This window comes from Anser anser (assembly GCF_964211835.1).
Source record: "Anser anser genome assembly, chromosome: 9".
NCBI lineage: Eukaryota > Metazoa > Chordata > Aves > Anseriformes > Anatidae > Anser > Anser anser.
The window spans coordinates 23576950-23593979 of NC_139729.1; the positions used below are offsets into that span (position 1 = coordinate 23576950).

Sequence of the window (17030 nt, forward strand, 5' to 3'; positions counted from 1 at the left end):
CTGCTGACACACCTGCCCACGGGCGCCGGCACGGAGGAGCGCCCGCGATGCCGGCGGCGAAGTCTTTGTCCTTAGGTGACACCGAGGCAGCCCGTACGTGCCAGGACCGTTGTGCAATTAGCACGCTCTTAATTTTGTACCCTCGGAGAAGCTAAGTAAAGTGCACTTAATCAACCGAAAATAAAGAAACGCAAAAGAAAGCGATCCAAGTAACTAATTAGTTAAAAGATGTCAAATGGAAACGAAATGAAGTGTCTAATTATATCCTATCAGTTCAAGTGTACAACACAATACAGGCCCAGAAAAATATGCTATTTGCTAATTTAATCAAAACAATCCAATTAAACACCACTGCTGAGTAATACTGGAAAGAAAAAGTTATTTTCCAGTTATTTACGAAACTAACGCGATTGTTAAGATCTTTCTGCTGAGGTGCAGTGAGATCTTTTCCATCTACCGAAGAATCCACGCCTGATAAACAAACATCACAGTTTTCTTAGAAGAGATGTTAAATCCACTGATCGACAAACTTGAAACAAATTCCTAAGATTTAAGGCTTCCTCCGTGCTACCTCAATGACTATTTTATGCCATAAAACTCCTTTCAAGACAGAGAGAAAGAGAAGATTGAGTTCTCCTCCAATATTCATATAAATTGGATACTCTCCTGTATCTTCAGCTTTTATTCTCCAAGCAGCATCTCAATCTTCAGACATAATCATTAAGCCCACTGAAAAGCTAGTGTTGACAGGTATTAATTCTTCAGGGGAACATTTCTTCAAAAACCTCAGCCCCCATTATTGCATTCTTTGTCTATCGAATGGTTCTCCAGTGCTACGGACCAGGGGAATTTCAACCTTGTTGTATCCGTTTCCTTTATTTCCACAGAGATTAGAAACTGATTTTTCTTCCTTGCTTGGCAGATAAATCGTCAGTGAGTGGCTGGCACCCAACAAAGTTCATTTTTAGGCACAAAACCAAAAACACCCACAGGGAATTAAACTGATGGAAGGGAGGACCTCCTCTGATACACGGCCGGCCCCACACAGGCACCATCATCACCCGAACCCTGGTGCCCATTCCGTCTGCAAAAGGATGCTCTGCTCTTTAGATTTGGGTAGAGTGGGGGAAAACAAGGAACGATGAAAGAGCGTGCATTACTAGAAAATACCTTATGCTGCTCTCTTTATTAAAACTCCTCAGCTTGAGCTAAGTATTTAGCTAAAATAGCCAAGTAACGCCCTAGAATAACTCAAGATAAGAAAGGATCTGTCTGACTTTATCAATCACGAGCGCACAATCTGAACGGAAGCCATTGAAGATTATCAGAGCACCGACAATGGCATTTTAACAGCTTAAAAATGTCACAGTTCAGGAACAAATACCTGAAAACAATGAAGCTCTGCTGATTTCTATCAGAGAAAAGGCTACCTCTAGGCTTGTCAAATTCCTATTATTATTACAACCTGAAAAATCGCTACCGAAGTTAAACAGCAGCAGGAAAGTGAAGGATGGAGAAAAGGTAACGGAGCGTTTCAGAGCTCAGAATATAAAGGCATCTCAGACTTCCTTCCAAATTCAGTTTCACAGAGTCTAAATGGCAAGTATGTTTCTGATACCCTTTTCTGAGTAGTCGTTTTGTAACTTTTAACAAAAACAAACAAGAAACCTGTAAGCCAGCATCTCTACTTCAGTCACAAAAACGTAGCATTCAGAATCCTTCTGTGCCCCCGCAAACAGGAAGGGTACATTTTGCACAGGCACGTCCTTGTACCATTTGCAAATATTGTCCAAATGTGTTTTCCTTACATATTTCCTTTCCCCTTTCCTTGTTAGGGGAAAAAAAGAAAGCTTCAGTACAGAACGCCAAGCACCGTATAATTCAGTTCCTACCGTAGGAAAGTCTCAATCTAAGTGAATCAGACAAGATCAGAATTCTTTCATTAGGAGTAAAATAGATTCAATATTGGAGTATTTGTCAAGGCATGCACAGTGGTTCAATGAAACTAATACAGGTTAAAAAAATGGGCTTTATGGAGTTGTTTTGACTTAAGTCCAATTATTTGCAACTCAAGAAGATTCTGGGGAAGAATTTAGAGAACTATTTCTAGAAATAATGGAGAAACCTTAAGCTGCAGTCAATACACATGTTCCCATCAAGCCATATTAGCAGTACTCTACAAAACAAAATTAACCAAAAAGATGCTTGGAATTCCTTCTGCATTACACAGATCTTCTCATTCCGACATCCAGCATCCCAGACCTCTCTCGTGCCTATATGTAAGTCGTTCCACCCACCCTGGTGCACGGCAGAGCCTGCTGCCCAAAGCACATCTGGGATGGTGCGAGGGACTGAGCAGCACTGAGCGAGCCCAAAGGTAGTAGCACTGGGGAAAACCTACCTCAACTCTGCCAAAATCCACTAAGCCCACGACTTTAAGGGCAGACCTCTCTGTGTACACATGTATAGGGAAACAAGGCCTAAGGACTATATTCCTAGATTAAAAAAGGCAACAGAAAAAAAACTTCATTAAGTGTTGCTGTGTTTCTCAGAGTGCTTCTTGGTTGCACTCTATCAGCTCCGGCTTCTAACAAAGAAGGATATTACTTAAAGGCGATGTTGTTAGGAATTCCCATAGTTCTGGGCACAACCTGGAATCCAACACACGAATATAGATCTATTATAGATACCTCTCTGTTATTTATTCATAGCTCGGTATTTTTGCATTAGAGTTGTGCCTGCGCTTCAAAGCATGCCATTCCTCCGCCTGGAGCAAAGGGGAACCGTGAGGACAGCAGTCAGACATCCAAGGACAATCACTTCAAGTCAAACATCCCCTTCACTATTTCGAGCTTCAACATAAGCAGATTACAGCTCAGCTGCGTTCTGTCTGAACTTTTATCTCCTACCAATGCTGCAGTAATTATCCCCGACAAAAGACAGACATTAATTAACAAGCAGCGACCAAGCTTTATCTACAAAACGCTTTCTTCCCATTTGCCTGAAGTTCTGCCTTCAAGTCATTATTAAATACCACGTTTTAGCAGCAAATAATCAGGAGATGCTCTTACCACACAGAGTTAAAACGTATAAATTGACAGCCACGTCTGGACAACCCCGGGTAACACAAGAGCACTTCTCTCCTGAAACAGCACAGGAGAACCGCTGGTCGCAGGGGCTGCCAGGGTGCCCCGAAAAGCAGCCGGGATGGGGGAGCCCCTGCCTGCAGCTCGTACAGCTCCTGGCTCTTGCTGCTTTTGCCGTACACGCCGCTCCGGTGACGACGAGGCGGCAGTCAGTGCGGTGCACCTCGCGCTGAGTAAATATAAAGACGGACAAGATCTCCGCCTAAAGCTGTGCAGGAGAAAGAGGGAAGAGCTTTTCTGAAGGCCTTTCTTACAGAGGACAGAACAGCCCCTCCCATCAAATCTGAAAAACAAAAAGCAGTTTCAGAGTATGAAGAAATTTTGATATCCTGACAGGTAGCTAAATGACTCAGTCTCCTCCTCTTTAAGAAAGAAGAAACACAGACTAGTCAAAGTGTTCTTTAAATCAGCTATCGCTTACGAAGGCTGACTACAGGAACCCCACACTCAGTAGAGAGGTGCCACAACACCGAGGAGACCATGAGAAAGTCCCACCTCTGATGTCTGTGTGTCCACCTTCCCTTAGCCCTTTTACTTCGGGTGGGAGCTGGCGGCTAGGGGAGGAGAGGACAGGAAGAACGATCACCGACATCCCGACTTCTGGCAGCACCGGTGCTGTGGTGGCGGGGAAGGTGCCACACAGCGGGGATCAGAAGCACTGGGCCAGCAGCGGCAGCGCTCCCTTAGCGCCCCACACGTGCTCCTGAACCGCAGCAGAAGCGGCGACAGCAGCACCCCAAGCTGGGGGCAGCGCCGGCCTTCCCGCAGCAACGCCACTTGACGGGCCATGGACACGCAGTTCCTTGTACATCTACCAAAAGGCATGCAGAGGTGGGTCACAGCACCTCCTTTCCTTGTACCACGATGTTTAACTACCTGAGGGAGGTGAGCCTTCAAGTTCTGTACGGCAAATACTTGTGAAACAGTTTCCTCCCCTAGTGCCTGCGGTGCACTGAGAGAGCTCTTGGATTTACGCCACACAAGAGAATTCAAACATAGCTTGAAGAGCAAACAAAAGCTTCCCTGCACTGTACATACAAGACTTATATGCGAGACGTGAGAAAAAAAACCTCTTGGTTTTCTTATCCTTCTGGATCCTGCACACCCAACCCTCTCCACGGCTGGAAGCTTCATCTTCGCGGCCCGGCAGGGTCACCCCGCGAGGCCCTTCCAGTCAGCACCGCCATCACGTACTGTTAGAGGGAAATTCACAGCGCCTAGTACAGGCTCCTTACGCTCAAAAACAAGGGATGCTTATTTCCCAAAACTGATCAGAACTGAGAAGGGAAAACTGAGGTTTAACTCCATTATGAATGTAAGGCTTTTGTTTGTTTCTTTAAAAAGAGAATTACAAAAGAAAAAGTACAATCCTCTCATTTAAGAAAGAGGGAAACTTTGGCTAAAAACCCATCCTGATTTAGTGGTAAAATGAAGACAGTTTAAATGTAATGCAGAATAAAAACGGGTAAAGGAGGAAAAGAAGAACAGACAGTGATCAAAGTGAACTAAAACTACAGAAAATTGGCGAGTGAGGGCAAGACAAATAATGAGAAAAAATAATCACAACTTTTAGGACACTAGAAGATGAACTATGTTTATTAAAATAAATTAGGAAGGCCTGAAATCTAATAGTGGTACAACCCCACAGCAAAACAGACATGAAGATACAGCTAATGATGCTGGCTTCAAAAAAAAAGCATTTAACAAGTTTTTCCACTCGGTATTTGGAAGGAGGCACAAAACGCACTTGTAGCAGACAGATGGGTTACCTCCGTGACGAAGTCAGCCCCGAAGGCTCGCAGTTCAGGCCCGATCCAGCCCTTGGCCTGGCCCCATCACTGACAGCAGGCCCGGGGCCGATCCCACAGCACCGGCTGGGAGGGGAGCAGGACGCCTGGTGCCATTACGTGCCATTAGTGGGCAACAGCTTCCAGATAAAACAATCAGAAGGCAACGGAGGGTCCTGCCGATAAGGAACTCCGAGATACGAACATAATCAACAACGTTGTTCTAATAAAACAGGCCCTGTCAAACAAAGCCGAGCGCGCTCCGTGACGAGATTACCCGTTCGGTGGGTAACGATAGCTGTGTTAGCATGTGTCTGCTCTGCAGCCAGCGTTTCACTTAGTGCCGTGCCACGCTGATAAAAGAGTTAGCGCTCTACAATCAAAATGAAATATCTCCCGTGCAGTAAGAACCGGCTAGCTGACAGACCACGGCTTAACCCAAGGGCTGACAGCATGTTTGGGAAGGAGCCGTACCACAGGTGCCAGCACGCCACCAGCACCAGCTCAGCACTGCAGTATTGATAAGGGACAGACATCACAGAACAGCCAGAACCGGACAGAAGCCAGGCAAATCAGAGTCGGGCACAACAATCAAAACAAAAAGAAACACGATAAGCCATGGGAGTAGACGGGATCATCCAGTGAACAGCATTTCCTCCTCTTACGGAAAGAGGAGAGGCCACAGACCACTGCCCCTGCTCGAGGGGGGCATCTTGCAGCCCTGGGGAGCTCGCAAGCCAACTCCTGCTCTGCCACAAGGGTCTCACCCACAGCTCCCACAGCCAGTTACTGCTCCTGCCTCTTCCCCATGCCGGGGGACACCAAGAACAGCCGCGGCTGGCAGATGTTTTGGCAGCAGCTAGGTGATGGAGGGAGGCTCGCTGAGCTGTGCCGGGCAGCAGCTCACATCCAGGATCTGCCGCCATCTGGAAGTTTGCTGGGCTTTTGTTTCAAGCCTCCAGTCCTGACGGATGAAAACAAGCTCCGGATTCTTCCACATTAACATAAAAACAAATAAAGTAACTCCCCCCCCCAAGTAGCTCATAAATGAAAGCACATCGCGTGATATTAAATGTCATCAACATGTCTCATTTAAAGAGAAACCTGACTATTTGGAACAAAACCCCCCAAAATTCAGCTCAGTCACTGAAAGCAGCTCTGCCAGCACGCTCCTGGGAGTCCTTGTAAGAGGACAACGCTCAGCCGAAAGCTGCACAAGGACTCGCTGCCTGCTCCTCTTCCCAAGAAACGGTAACTACCCCCTGACAAAAGCACGTCTGCTGAGAAAGGGAACAGCACAGGCCAGTATTAAAGCAATTTCAGTCTAGCTACCAAGCAATTAGCTAGATAATGCCTTCACTACATGCTGATTTTTCTTCTTCCAGAGTACTGATGCAAGCATAAGAAGTAATTTGTTGTGTTTGTAGAGCCACTCTTGATATTGCAGGTGACCCACTTTGGGTTCTCCTTTCCATATTGCAGAAAATATTCCTACTTCAGCACTGCACATCTGTTCACTGATCTATTTCATTTTTTTTTCTTTTTAAACATTCATGTTGTATTTCAGGGTACATTCCACCTTCCAGCAAATACAGATTCAGATATTTTGATTTTTAAATATTGAAAGTCACATTTGTGAAATACTGATCTTGTTATTTTTATTTTTTCTAAGCCAAAGCATAAACAAAGTTTATCTCGTATTCTGATTTTGCTTTGAAGTTTGTGATTACCCCAAAATTAATATGCTCCTTCCTAGAGGTTATCATTAGTAAAATTTTGGATACAAACCTTCAGGCTTTACTCTGGTAAGTGATCCACTGCTTCCACAAAGCAGTTCTGGAAAACACCTTTATTATTTGACCTGATATTCAAAGCTCTTTGAAAACTACTTATCTCCTCTTCTGAAGTTGTGCTACATCAGGATCTTCTACCAGTAAATAAATATCTGTAACAGCACATAGGAACGAAATTCCACTGTGACCATAGCTGTATACTGAAAAAACGTTTTTATTACAACATCAATTCATTCAAAAAAAAAAAAAAAGAAGTATTTTGTTTCGCATTTTAATTTTGCTGTTGCAACAAACGTGTGAAGTATTTCCATCACATAATATGCCAGGACAGGTCTTTTTCTGTCCTCACACTTCACTGAAACCAGTCTTCCGCTTGTACACTCTTTATTCGTATATGAAATTCCTGATGCCACACATTCTTTCACAGCTGTGCATAAATCTCTATGTTAGAACTAGTCAGGGCTTCCTGCGTGCCGTAAGACGTCGCCTATTTGACAGCTGGACTGGTTTTGGACAAAGTTTTTTGATCAAATTCTGCAGAAGTGTTTTATTTATTGATAGCTTTATGATAGATATTTATCTGCTGACACCGCCTTTTGGCTTAAACAGGCCTTTATGTCTCCGTGTTGTTTACGTCTCTGACGGATTTACAGCCAGCGATTACTCCTGTGAGGCCTTGCTGAGGAGCCAGGACACTGAAGCACAATTAAGACTTTTCTTTTCCATTAATTACATATTTTTTTAAAAAGCATTCACCAGAGGACAGAAGTGAATGAGTGTTGACAGATCCAATCTGCCATCCCTATATGCTTTCTGACTGAGTACAAAATCCCAGAATCCCAGACTGGTTTGGGTCGGAAGGGACCTCAAAGCCCCCCAGCTCCCCCCTGCCATGGGCAGGGACCCCTCCCACCAGCCCAGGCTGCCCAAATCCCACCCAGCCTGGCCTTGGGCACCGCCGGGGATGGGGCAGCCCGGGCCAGGGCCTCACAGTAAAGAATTTCTTCCTAATGTCTAATCTAAACCTCCCCTCTTTCAGCTTAAAGCAGCTACCCCGTCCTGCCACTTCACTCCCTGAGCACGAGTCCCTCCCCAGCTCCCCTGCCTTTAGGCACTGACAGGCACCCCTAAGGTCTCTCCAGAGCCTTATCTTTGTCCCCTTATACTAAACCAGCAACTCAGGATGCACTGAAACAAAGTTATATACTATAAAAATCTAAGGGAGGAAAAAGGGAGCAGACAAATGGGGAGTTACTAAGAGAGAGGGCAAGGGACCGAGGTATCTGCCAGCAGAGACAAGGCCGTAACAGTCTGGAAGGTCAGAGAAACCGAAAAATGTTTTACAGCAACTTTTTAGAGCATAATATCATCCTGTCTGACTGCATAATCAAGAAATGCCAAAAGGAAGTGAAACTGTTGATGTCTAACTTCAGTGTTTTGTATGTACAAATATTGCCTTTCCAGTAACATAGCAGCTCTCACACATCCACTGAAGCAACCTATTCAGAGGCACAAAAATTAAAACGTAGCCGTCTTGTATGTTAAAGAGATTGTGGTTGCACAAGCATCTGGATGACTTGACTCCTGTGTTTTATCCAAGAGAGATGGCTGCTGTGGAAAAGATCAGAGGTCCTGGCGGTTACACGCGGCACGGCGCTCCTCGCCCCGCTCCGTCCAGCTGCATAATTTCCACTCCTAGGACCATTTCCTGCCCACTGAGCAAGCAGCTGAAGACCTGGACAAGAATGTCCAGCTCTGTTAACCGAGAGAGGAAAGGGTACAGATCAAACACTGTGCACACGAAACCCTGCAGAAGGGAGAAAATTGAATTAGGCCCCAAGACCGCTCCTCTCCACGGCAGAAATCCTAGCAGCTGGGGGTGCGCTGACAACCACCGCCCCAGCAGGACACACCGACCTCGCGGATGGGCTTCAGAGGAGGAACAGATCTGCTCTCTATGCCTAAAAGTCAGAGGATGTTTATCTTTTGTGCAGTCATCAGAAGCACCAGTGAACTTAATAAGCAATAATAAAGATCCGTTACAGCAGCACACGGAGTTACAAAAACAAACATGTGCAGAGCAGAATCAAACAAGTCGATTTTGCTACAAGCTGACATGCAAGAAAGAAGCAGCAAGGCTCATTTTATGCAATAACGCGCGCGCTGTTGACAACTCTGATCACTTCCGTCCAACTTTCATAGAAGTTTTGTTTCGCTGAGAACCTCAGCATTTGACTTCTTCCTCCTTAGCCGTGAAGTTCCCTGTTCATCACTTACGGTCAATAATTAACACTATAGCCCGGCTGTTCATTAACAACACTGTCCTAGATGGTCAGGAAGGAGACCTGGAACATATCACACAGCAGCCAAAAACCTCAGCGATCCATTTACCTCCCTAGCAGGGTAAGAGCAGCCTGGTGTGGTCCAGCACCGTGCCAGAATAACGCAGCACGACGTGACCTGTGTCCTGATGTTTATGACTTCTGGATGTAAGACACCATTACCTCAACGGCAGCTGAACTTAACCAGAACGTGAAGTATCAAGGCATTTTGGTTTGGTCCTTCAGGTGGTTTTGCGGTGCGTTTTTTGTTTTGTTTTTTAGTTGGTTGGTTTGTTTTCATCTTTATTGAGGTCCTCTTGAACTGAAATGCATTTTAGTTTTGTAACAAATAAACCGAGAGGAAAACATACAAACAAAGTTACGTAACAGGGCAATTAATCCTTCGTCCTCAGAAGATCTAACATGTATTTCCACCTGGTAAAAGATAAGCTTGAGCTTTTCAGAAGGGAGCTGAAAGCCTGTAGTTTCATGGCGCATACTGCAAGTGGCAGGTCACTTTTTTAGGTTTCGAGACGTTTTGCACTGATCCGGAATCTTAAGCGTTGTTAAACTCGTTTGTACAGCAGATTATCTGCAACACTGGTGCCATTTTGCCTCCTCCAAACCACAGAAGATCTGAAGATGTACATACATTGTCTCCTGCTGAATGAGTGACCTTAACACAAACAGACCAACAACTTAAAGTTATCCTTTATTTTGAATTTCATGATTTTTTTGGCATCCCTTTCTCTTAATCACAGATACCACCAAACTTTCTGCGACTTAGGCCGCATCTGGGTTGTTCTCCAGGCCTAATTCTCTGTAGACCATCCACGGTGCTGTAAGCCGTTGGCAGCTCAACTCTTCCCATCGTTGTCACCCCTGGGTCTCAGTGTGCTACCTCCTACACATCACTGCCAAAACATGAGGTCACTTCAGTGCATTTCCAATTTCTCATTTTCTTTTCTGTAACTCTTTGTCCATAAACACCCTTAACAAACAAGCAGAAAACTTCTGGCCCGTTTCTCAAAACCAGCTCCTGAAAGACACCCACGGATTTCTCTCCCTGCGTGGATGGCTGGTGGATGCTATTAGCTGTGACACAACCTAACAGCTGAGAGCAGTGCCCCGTGCTCCTGCTGGATCAGACTTGGGCTCTTCTGGAAGTACTCACGGACCACATACCACAGCCTTCCTGTGTCATTTGGACCCACTTCAGAGCCAAGACTTAGCCACCTTCACTGTAAGGCTGAGCACACGCCCACTGCACGTGTGGAAGGACACGTTTCCCCCCACAAAATAACCTGGTACCCACATGCCTGCATTTTTAGTCATGCAAGGGCCACACGTCACACCCCCGGCGTGATCATGCGCACGGAGCAGAAGGAGCAGGACAGCGGGAAGGTAGCGCGCCGCAGCGACGCTTCTGCGCCCATCCCTCGCCCACATCTGACGTGCTCTGGAGGAGAGAGCAAGCAGCATGCCCAAAAAGCACTGTGCATCTAGCTCCTCGGTTCCCTTGTCTGCCAGGTGCATGTACTGTGCCAGCTGCTCAGGGGGGACGCTTCCTCTTGGCTCCACGTGCTACTCCGCAGCCCTGCTCTGCGGCACGAGGACACCAGTGAGCTCGCTGCGTGACTGAGGGTGGCTTTTCGACTAGTGTACAGCCATAGAAGAATATAAATCACGCTAAGATATAATTAAAAAGGGAACCCTATCTTGGTATCAGAAACCAAAGTTAGCTAATGAATAAGCTTGCTAAAGAAAGGAGAGGCAAGTGGCGCGCGGAAAAAAGCAGAAGTCCTCTGATGGCAGATCTCAAAGCAGAAGCAGATTCTGTGAAAACCCAGAGCAAGAAGCAGTTGGTCCTTTTGTTTGTTTTTGACTGAGATACTGTATCTTCTAACTTTCCAGCACAAGAAAATAAAGACTTGTAACTCCCCAAGGCAGGCTTTGAAAACAGGTTTCTTAGTCACCCTGCCAATGCAGAAGACTTGGCACAGCTCAGAGTGTCGCCCCGCTGAACGCAGGGGACGGCCCCAAGGAAACCAGCCCTCAAGAAGCATGCTGTCACCCTTCAGTTACTGCAAACGAGTAAGAACAAATTTCCCACCTTAAAACCCACCAAGGTATCTCCAGTTATAGGCAGTGCGGTACATTGGAGGAACAGCACCAACACATTTTGGTGAAAAACACCTTGCTTTCTATCCCTTTTTCCAATTTTAATACAATTAATAAAAATGTATCTACTGGAATTAGACTATCAAAGCATTTCCTTGAAGCTTTGAGTATCTCACAAGGCAACAGGATATTAATACGTTAATACGTGAAGTGGATTAAGAATGGGGGGAAACCAGACCAACAGTTTTAGTGCTCAAGCCAAACCATTCAAAGCACAGGAGAAAACAAAAACCAGCAAGGGAACTACTCACCTACCACAAGAACAGGGCCACGAACACATGTGATTATTTAACTGTGTCTCAAGCCTGGTTCTGAGCTGAAATAGATCTAGCAGCATCAGGTACAAGATATATTCTGATTTGCCTGATCTTGTCACGAAAGCATTGCTATTAGCTGCACTGGGGACAAAGCACTCGTGCATCTTTATTTACAGGGGGTTATTTTGGCCTGTAAAGCGATACTACAGTTACCAGCTCACATCATTCGCTCCATTTAGCAAAGTTCATCCACATGTAAGTGCTTCAGTATTTAAAAGACATTTTCAGAAAAGAACTAGCAGAAAGTCAGCTGTCCTTTCGATAAGGCAAGCGTTTTAGGAAAGACAAAATAGATAGCCCAGGCAAAAGGCAGCGCTGTGCTGGGAAAACACAATTACTCTGCCTCCTGAAGTCCGACAGGAGGGCATCCCGTGCTACCAATATATATATGTGCCTGTAGTGCTTCAACTGCATGACTGGAAGCACAGGGTGCCCTCCCTTTGGACTGTAGGCAGCAGAGCAGTGGGAAGGTGCAAGAGCACTTCAAGGCCACCCTCAGTCCCCAGTGGTCCCCCACGTAAGTCGCCTTTCAGCACCTGGCCAACATCCAGCCAAGGTCTGAAGACGAAGCAAAGGGGGACCGGTCTCGCTTTCCATTTCAGGATGTGAACAGAAGCACCCTGCTTACGAATCCAGTCCTTTCTAGCACGCCTGGAAGAGCCAAACAGCAAGCACTTACAGAATGCTCCCAGTTTGTTGGCGCGCTGAACCAAAGCATTTACAGGTTGGTATAAGCCATTCTCATCTGCTTTAATTAACGTGGAGGTACTGTCCAGTGAGAGACATCTCTGTTCTTAATTTCAGACCATTCACTCTTTTTCAAGGCAGTATCAAGGAGCATTTACTACTGACATCCATGAAAACCAGAACACTAAGTCACACACTTCTTGAGGAAGCCAAGCCCAAGCTGCGCGCTTTTGATTTTCATTTGATTTTCTTCGATTTTCAGTCTCACCACCTCTCAGTATTACAGACAGAAGCTGGGGAAATTCAGGCTGCTGAGTTCAGGCATTGCACACCCTAAACCTACAACCTCTGCGGTTCTGATCATGTCGCTGCTGCTGATTTATTCTAACAAGGTGATGCTTTTGCTCACCATTCGCTTGCTTGTATCAAGACATCAAAAATAATTCTCTTCTGTAAGTTGACACCACATGATGCTGCAAAAAAAAATACAGGCTCACCAGAAGGAAACCTATTCAGTGCTCTCCTCTACAAACGCTATCATCTTTTTTTCTCTGCTGTATTATTCCACATCAATAAATAAATAACAAGCAAAAAGCACTGTGTAATGCTTCATAACCAAGAGCACAAGTGTCAGCAAGCATAAGGTCACTTATGTTATATGAATTGCCATCAAATAGGCATATGCTTCCACAATAAAGGTTACTTGTAAAGCGGAATAAGTTCTGGCAGTTAGAAGAGAAATGGTTAGGTGATCCTGAAGCACATTAGGACGACAACTCCCTATTCCTCTGCTGCTTCTGCTGCTGAGATTCAAAAAATAAATAAATCCAACCAAACACATCACAGCATCATACTCCTCTGTGTTAGGCTTGACTGAAGAATCACACAGACGTACTCGGGGCAAAAGATAACAGAGATTTAGATTACGATACAGACTGTTAGCATTTTATTAGCTGTCGAGCAGGGAATAGGGAGCTACCACGTGAAGTCAACACGGCTATGCCGAGGCCCAGAGAACTAGCTACAAACCAAGCAGAATGAGCTTCACGTTTTGCTAGCTTAGATGAAAAGCATGGGGAAAGCTGTCCCCGACATTCCGAGGACCTCTGAGGGTGGCGAGGGTCACCTAAAATTGTTGCTTACTGAAGTTTTTGTTAACAGCCTCTCGAGAGCGATTTCTTTTTTCTCTTTTCAAAACATTCCGTATGAAACATTTCTGAAAGCATGAAGTACATGTTTAAATATATACATACACACACGTTCTATTATTAGAGCCCTTTGCGAGGACCTAATAATAGCCACGTCCATAGTTACGCTTAAGGCGGTTACAGGAGTTACATACGAAGCACTCGAGGTGCGCGCATTTCTGCCGCAGAACAGCTATACGCTAAGGCAGGCATGTTTCATTGCTCTAGGCTATCACCTGTGATCCCAGCAAATCTGTGAGTTTGATTTTGAATAACCTAAATCTCAAGAAAAAATAATTAGAAAAAAAAAGTGGCTGAAATCCCACTCTCAAATCCATTGTGATGAAGCAGATGCCCGAACAAGCAAATGCCACATACCAGTATCAACTGCCACCTCTGTTCTCTTTTAAAAAATATTTATTTATATACATATATAGATAGATAAAAACACACACAGTTAGGAATTGTTTTTCACTTCATATTACATAAATAAGAGAGCATTATACATAACCGTACTCTAATAAAGACAAGCATCCATGGGGTAGCCTCCAGCACATACCACGTTATAAACTGCCACCACTAGAAACACAGGTGACAAGTGTCTCCTACGCCCGGGGTGTAGTAGTTGGCTTGTTCTCCGTTATCCACTGATACACGACACAATTTCCTTGTAAATAAAGGATTCCTCGGATCAAACACAGAAAGCACGTCCCTCAACAAGCGGCATGTTTTAACCTCCAAGCTTTTCGATGCAAAAGGTGATCCATCCTTCCACAGCACAAAACACCATGCAGACACACTCAAAGCCACGTTACCCAGACCCTCTGGGGAATGCTCCTGCTCACGAACAGATTTTAACACACACTACACTTTTCTCCTGAACTCGCTCAATAGCATCGTAGTTTTCCATCCAGAGCACAGCACAGATTTAACATCTGCAACAGCACTTCTGCAAGGCAGCTAATTTCTCCGATGCTCTTACAAATTGCACAATAAATCAGGTTTAATTAGTTTGTGCCTTTTTTTTTTTCCTGGCAGACTCACTCTTCTGCAATAAAGAAGGGGCATGCACCCTTCATTTCGCACAGAGGCACTTAGAACAAATTGGCGAAAATGCAAACCGCCACATCTCAACTGGCAAATGTTTGAGGAGTTATCTGCTTTCCACCGCACAAACATTCCTGCCTGTAGATGGCCTGTTACCGTTGTGTATCTATCGTCTCCTATTTCGACTGTTGTTTGAAGAACTTCCCTCTTCCCACATACCTTCCATCTCCAGGGACAGATCACACAGCGACACTAACCCTTGGCCGTAAACAACATTACTTTTGATATTCCTGTCCCTAAAGGATTCCCCACCGCTGCTGTTTAGCACTGCAGACAAGATCACCTATGCAAAGTTAGCTCTGCAAGAGCTTTGCAGAACTCTGCCCCGCTGGTATTCTGCACAGCTGAGATTTACATAGAGGTTTGTTGGCTTCCTCCACTATTTATTTTATTTGCTGTACACTGAAGTCACAGTTGTTTATAATAGCCTTTAATAACTCGCAGTATGTTCCACAAAACCGTCCCGATACGCTGCGACGCTTGATTTCCAGACTCGCTGCCTGCTACCACGGCATTCTTGGTTGAGAGGCCGGGATTCTCTTCCAGGGCAGCCTGAACTGCCAGTCCTCGCGCTTCCCAGGGTCACTCCAGTTTTCCTCACGTCTGCTCTTCTGAGAGGAGCAGCTAACTACGCTGAGAGGAAAAGCACTGTGGAAAGTAATTTGCTTTATTCGGCTGCATATGGGTTCTGAGACTTCTATGTAATTACAGGTATTTTGTACGAATTAAGATCCTCACACTACATGCATTGATTCGTACCGTAAACTCTGTTTCTGCACTAGCGCTCACCAGACTGACAACCTACATTTTTGAGGGAAAAGCCCATTACGCTAATTGGGAAGTTCATGAATACAACCACACTCAACTCCGCCGTATGATCTGTATATATTTTCTTGCACAGATTTGTCAATCATAAAAGTTTAACTAACCCTAACCACTTCTCTCTCATTAGAGGGCTCAATGGAATTGACCAAGTAAAAAGGAAAAAAACGTGTCTCTCCTAGGAAGAGGCACTAGGTGAGAATCTTCAAGTTCACCAAATGTATGTAGAAGGAAAGTGCGAGAACAAACGCAATTCACACTTGAAGTTACAACCTCTGCTTATAGATATAATGTTTGCAGTACGAAGTCACAGCTCCAAGCTTCTCAGCTATAGCGGAATATCAGCTTATTTTGGACGCTTTCTTCATTTCTTTGACTTCAGCCAACTATAGGCTAACGGTATGAAAAAAAAAACCCTCACTGCTGTCCCAGCAGTGACCTCAAACCCAAACCAGATGAGTCCTAACGGCTCAAAAAAAATGTAAAATGTATTAACTTCCACATAGACTCATCCCTGCGCTACATTATGAGCGTAAACTAGCTGGCAGATACCAGGCGGGGAAGAGCAATATATGGTACTTCTGGGGATGTTGGCATTGCTGTCACAGCAGGGTCCCGATATAACCACAATCACAAACGCTTTAAAACTAATGAGAGGGAACCACAGAGCGCTGAAGATTAGGAGAAAAACACTAACAGACTGCTTCTGTGCGAGACCCTAAATGACCCCGGGAGCACGGCCAAGAATCATTTTCTTATTGGTAGCACCGGTTGCACGCCCGTACTGCCGGGAGAGGCGCGCAGGTGGCGGAGGGCTGAGAGCACGGACGGACGGGCTGAGGCGAGCAGGGTGCTTCCCCTCACGGGGGGGCAGCCCGTCTCCGCCTGCCGAGGCTCCCAGGGGTGATGCATTTACCGGGGGACGATGCATTTATCCAGGGACGATGCATTTACACAGGGACGAGGGCTCCCCACCAGCACGCCCCGTGTGCGGGGCGGCAGCGGCTCGCCCCCATCAGCGGGGCTGAGCCCCAGCCTGCTCTGCCAGGCCAGCAGGGAACAAAAAAAGATTGAGAAATCGTGTTCTAGCCGTGAAAATGTGTGCAAGTTTGAAATGCCATTACGTAGCACATTGTTAAGCTCAAGTTAGACTGGTTTAACGCCTCTCAGAAGCGGACGCGTTACCCCCGGTGAGCCCTGGGCTCTGCGGGGCACGCGGCCGGGGACAGAGCCGATGTGGCTGCGGGCACCGGCATACGTGGGTGCCGTGCTCATAAACCTGGCATCGGGTGAAGGCAAGACGACAACGACCAAAACCACACGCACAAAAAGCCCAAAAACCGCTGAAGAAGAAACTTTGATCTTTCCATAGCTTCGCTTCCCCATCTGCGAAGGAGCAACTCTCGCCCCCAGGAGCTGGGCCAGCACTTTTGGGTACTCGGGCACAGAAACGCAAACGAAACCCCAAAATCACTAACATGGAGCGAGGCTCGCCTCCCGCCTTTTATTCTACAAACATAGCTGGGATAAATGGCTCGTTACAGTGAATTCCAAGCCGCACTCCCTTCGCCAAAACCCTATTTAAACAGCACATTTCTGCGAACCGGGACGGGGGGGGGGAGGCAGACGGGAGGGATGCAGATGTGCCCTTAGCCCACGAGAGGTTAAGCTTTTAAAAGACT

General features: G+C 45.8%; 1 protein-coding gene across 1 annotated transcript in view; it reads right to left on the reverse strand.

Moving 5' to 3' along the window:
* The window catches only part of FNDC3B (fibronectin type III domain containing 3B), a 183740-nt gene that overhangs the window by 166099 nt on the left and 611 nt on the right, over positions 1-17030 (reverse strand). The window lies entirely within an intron of this gene.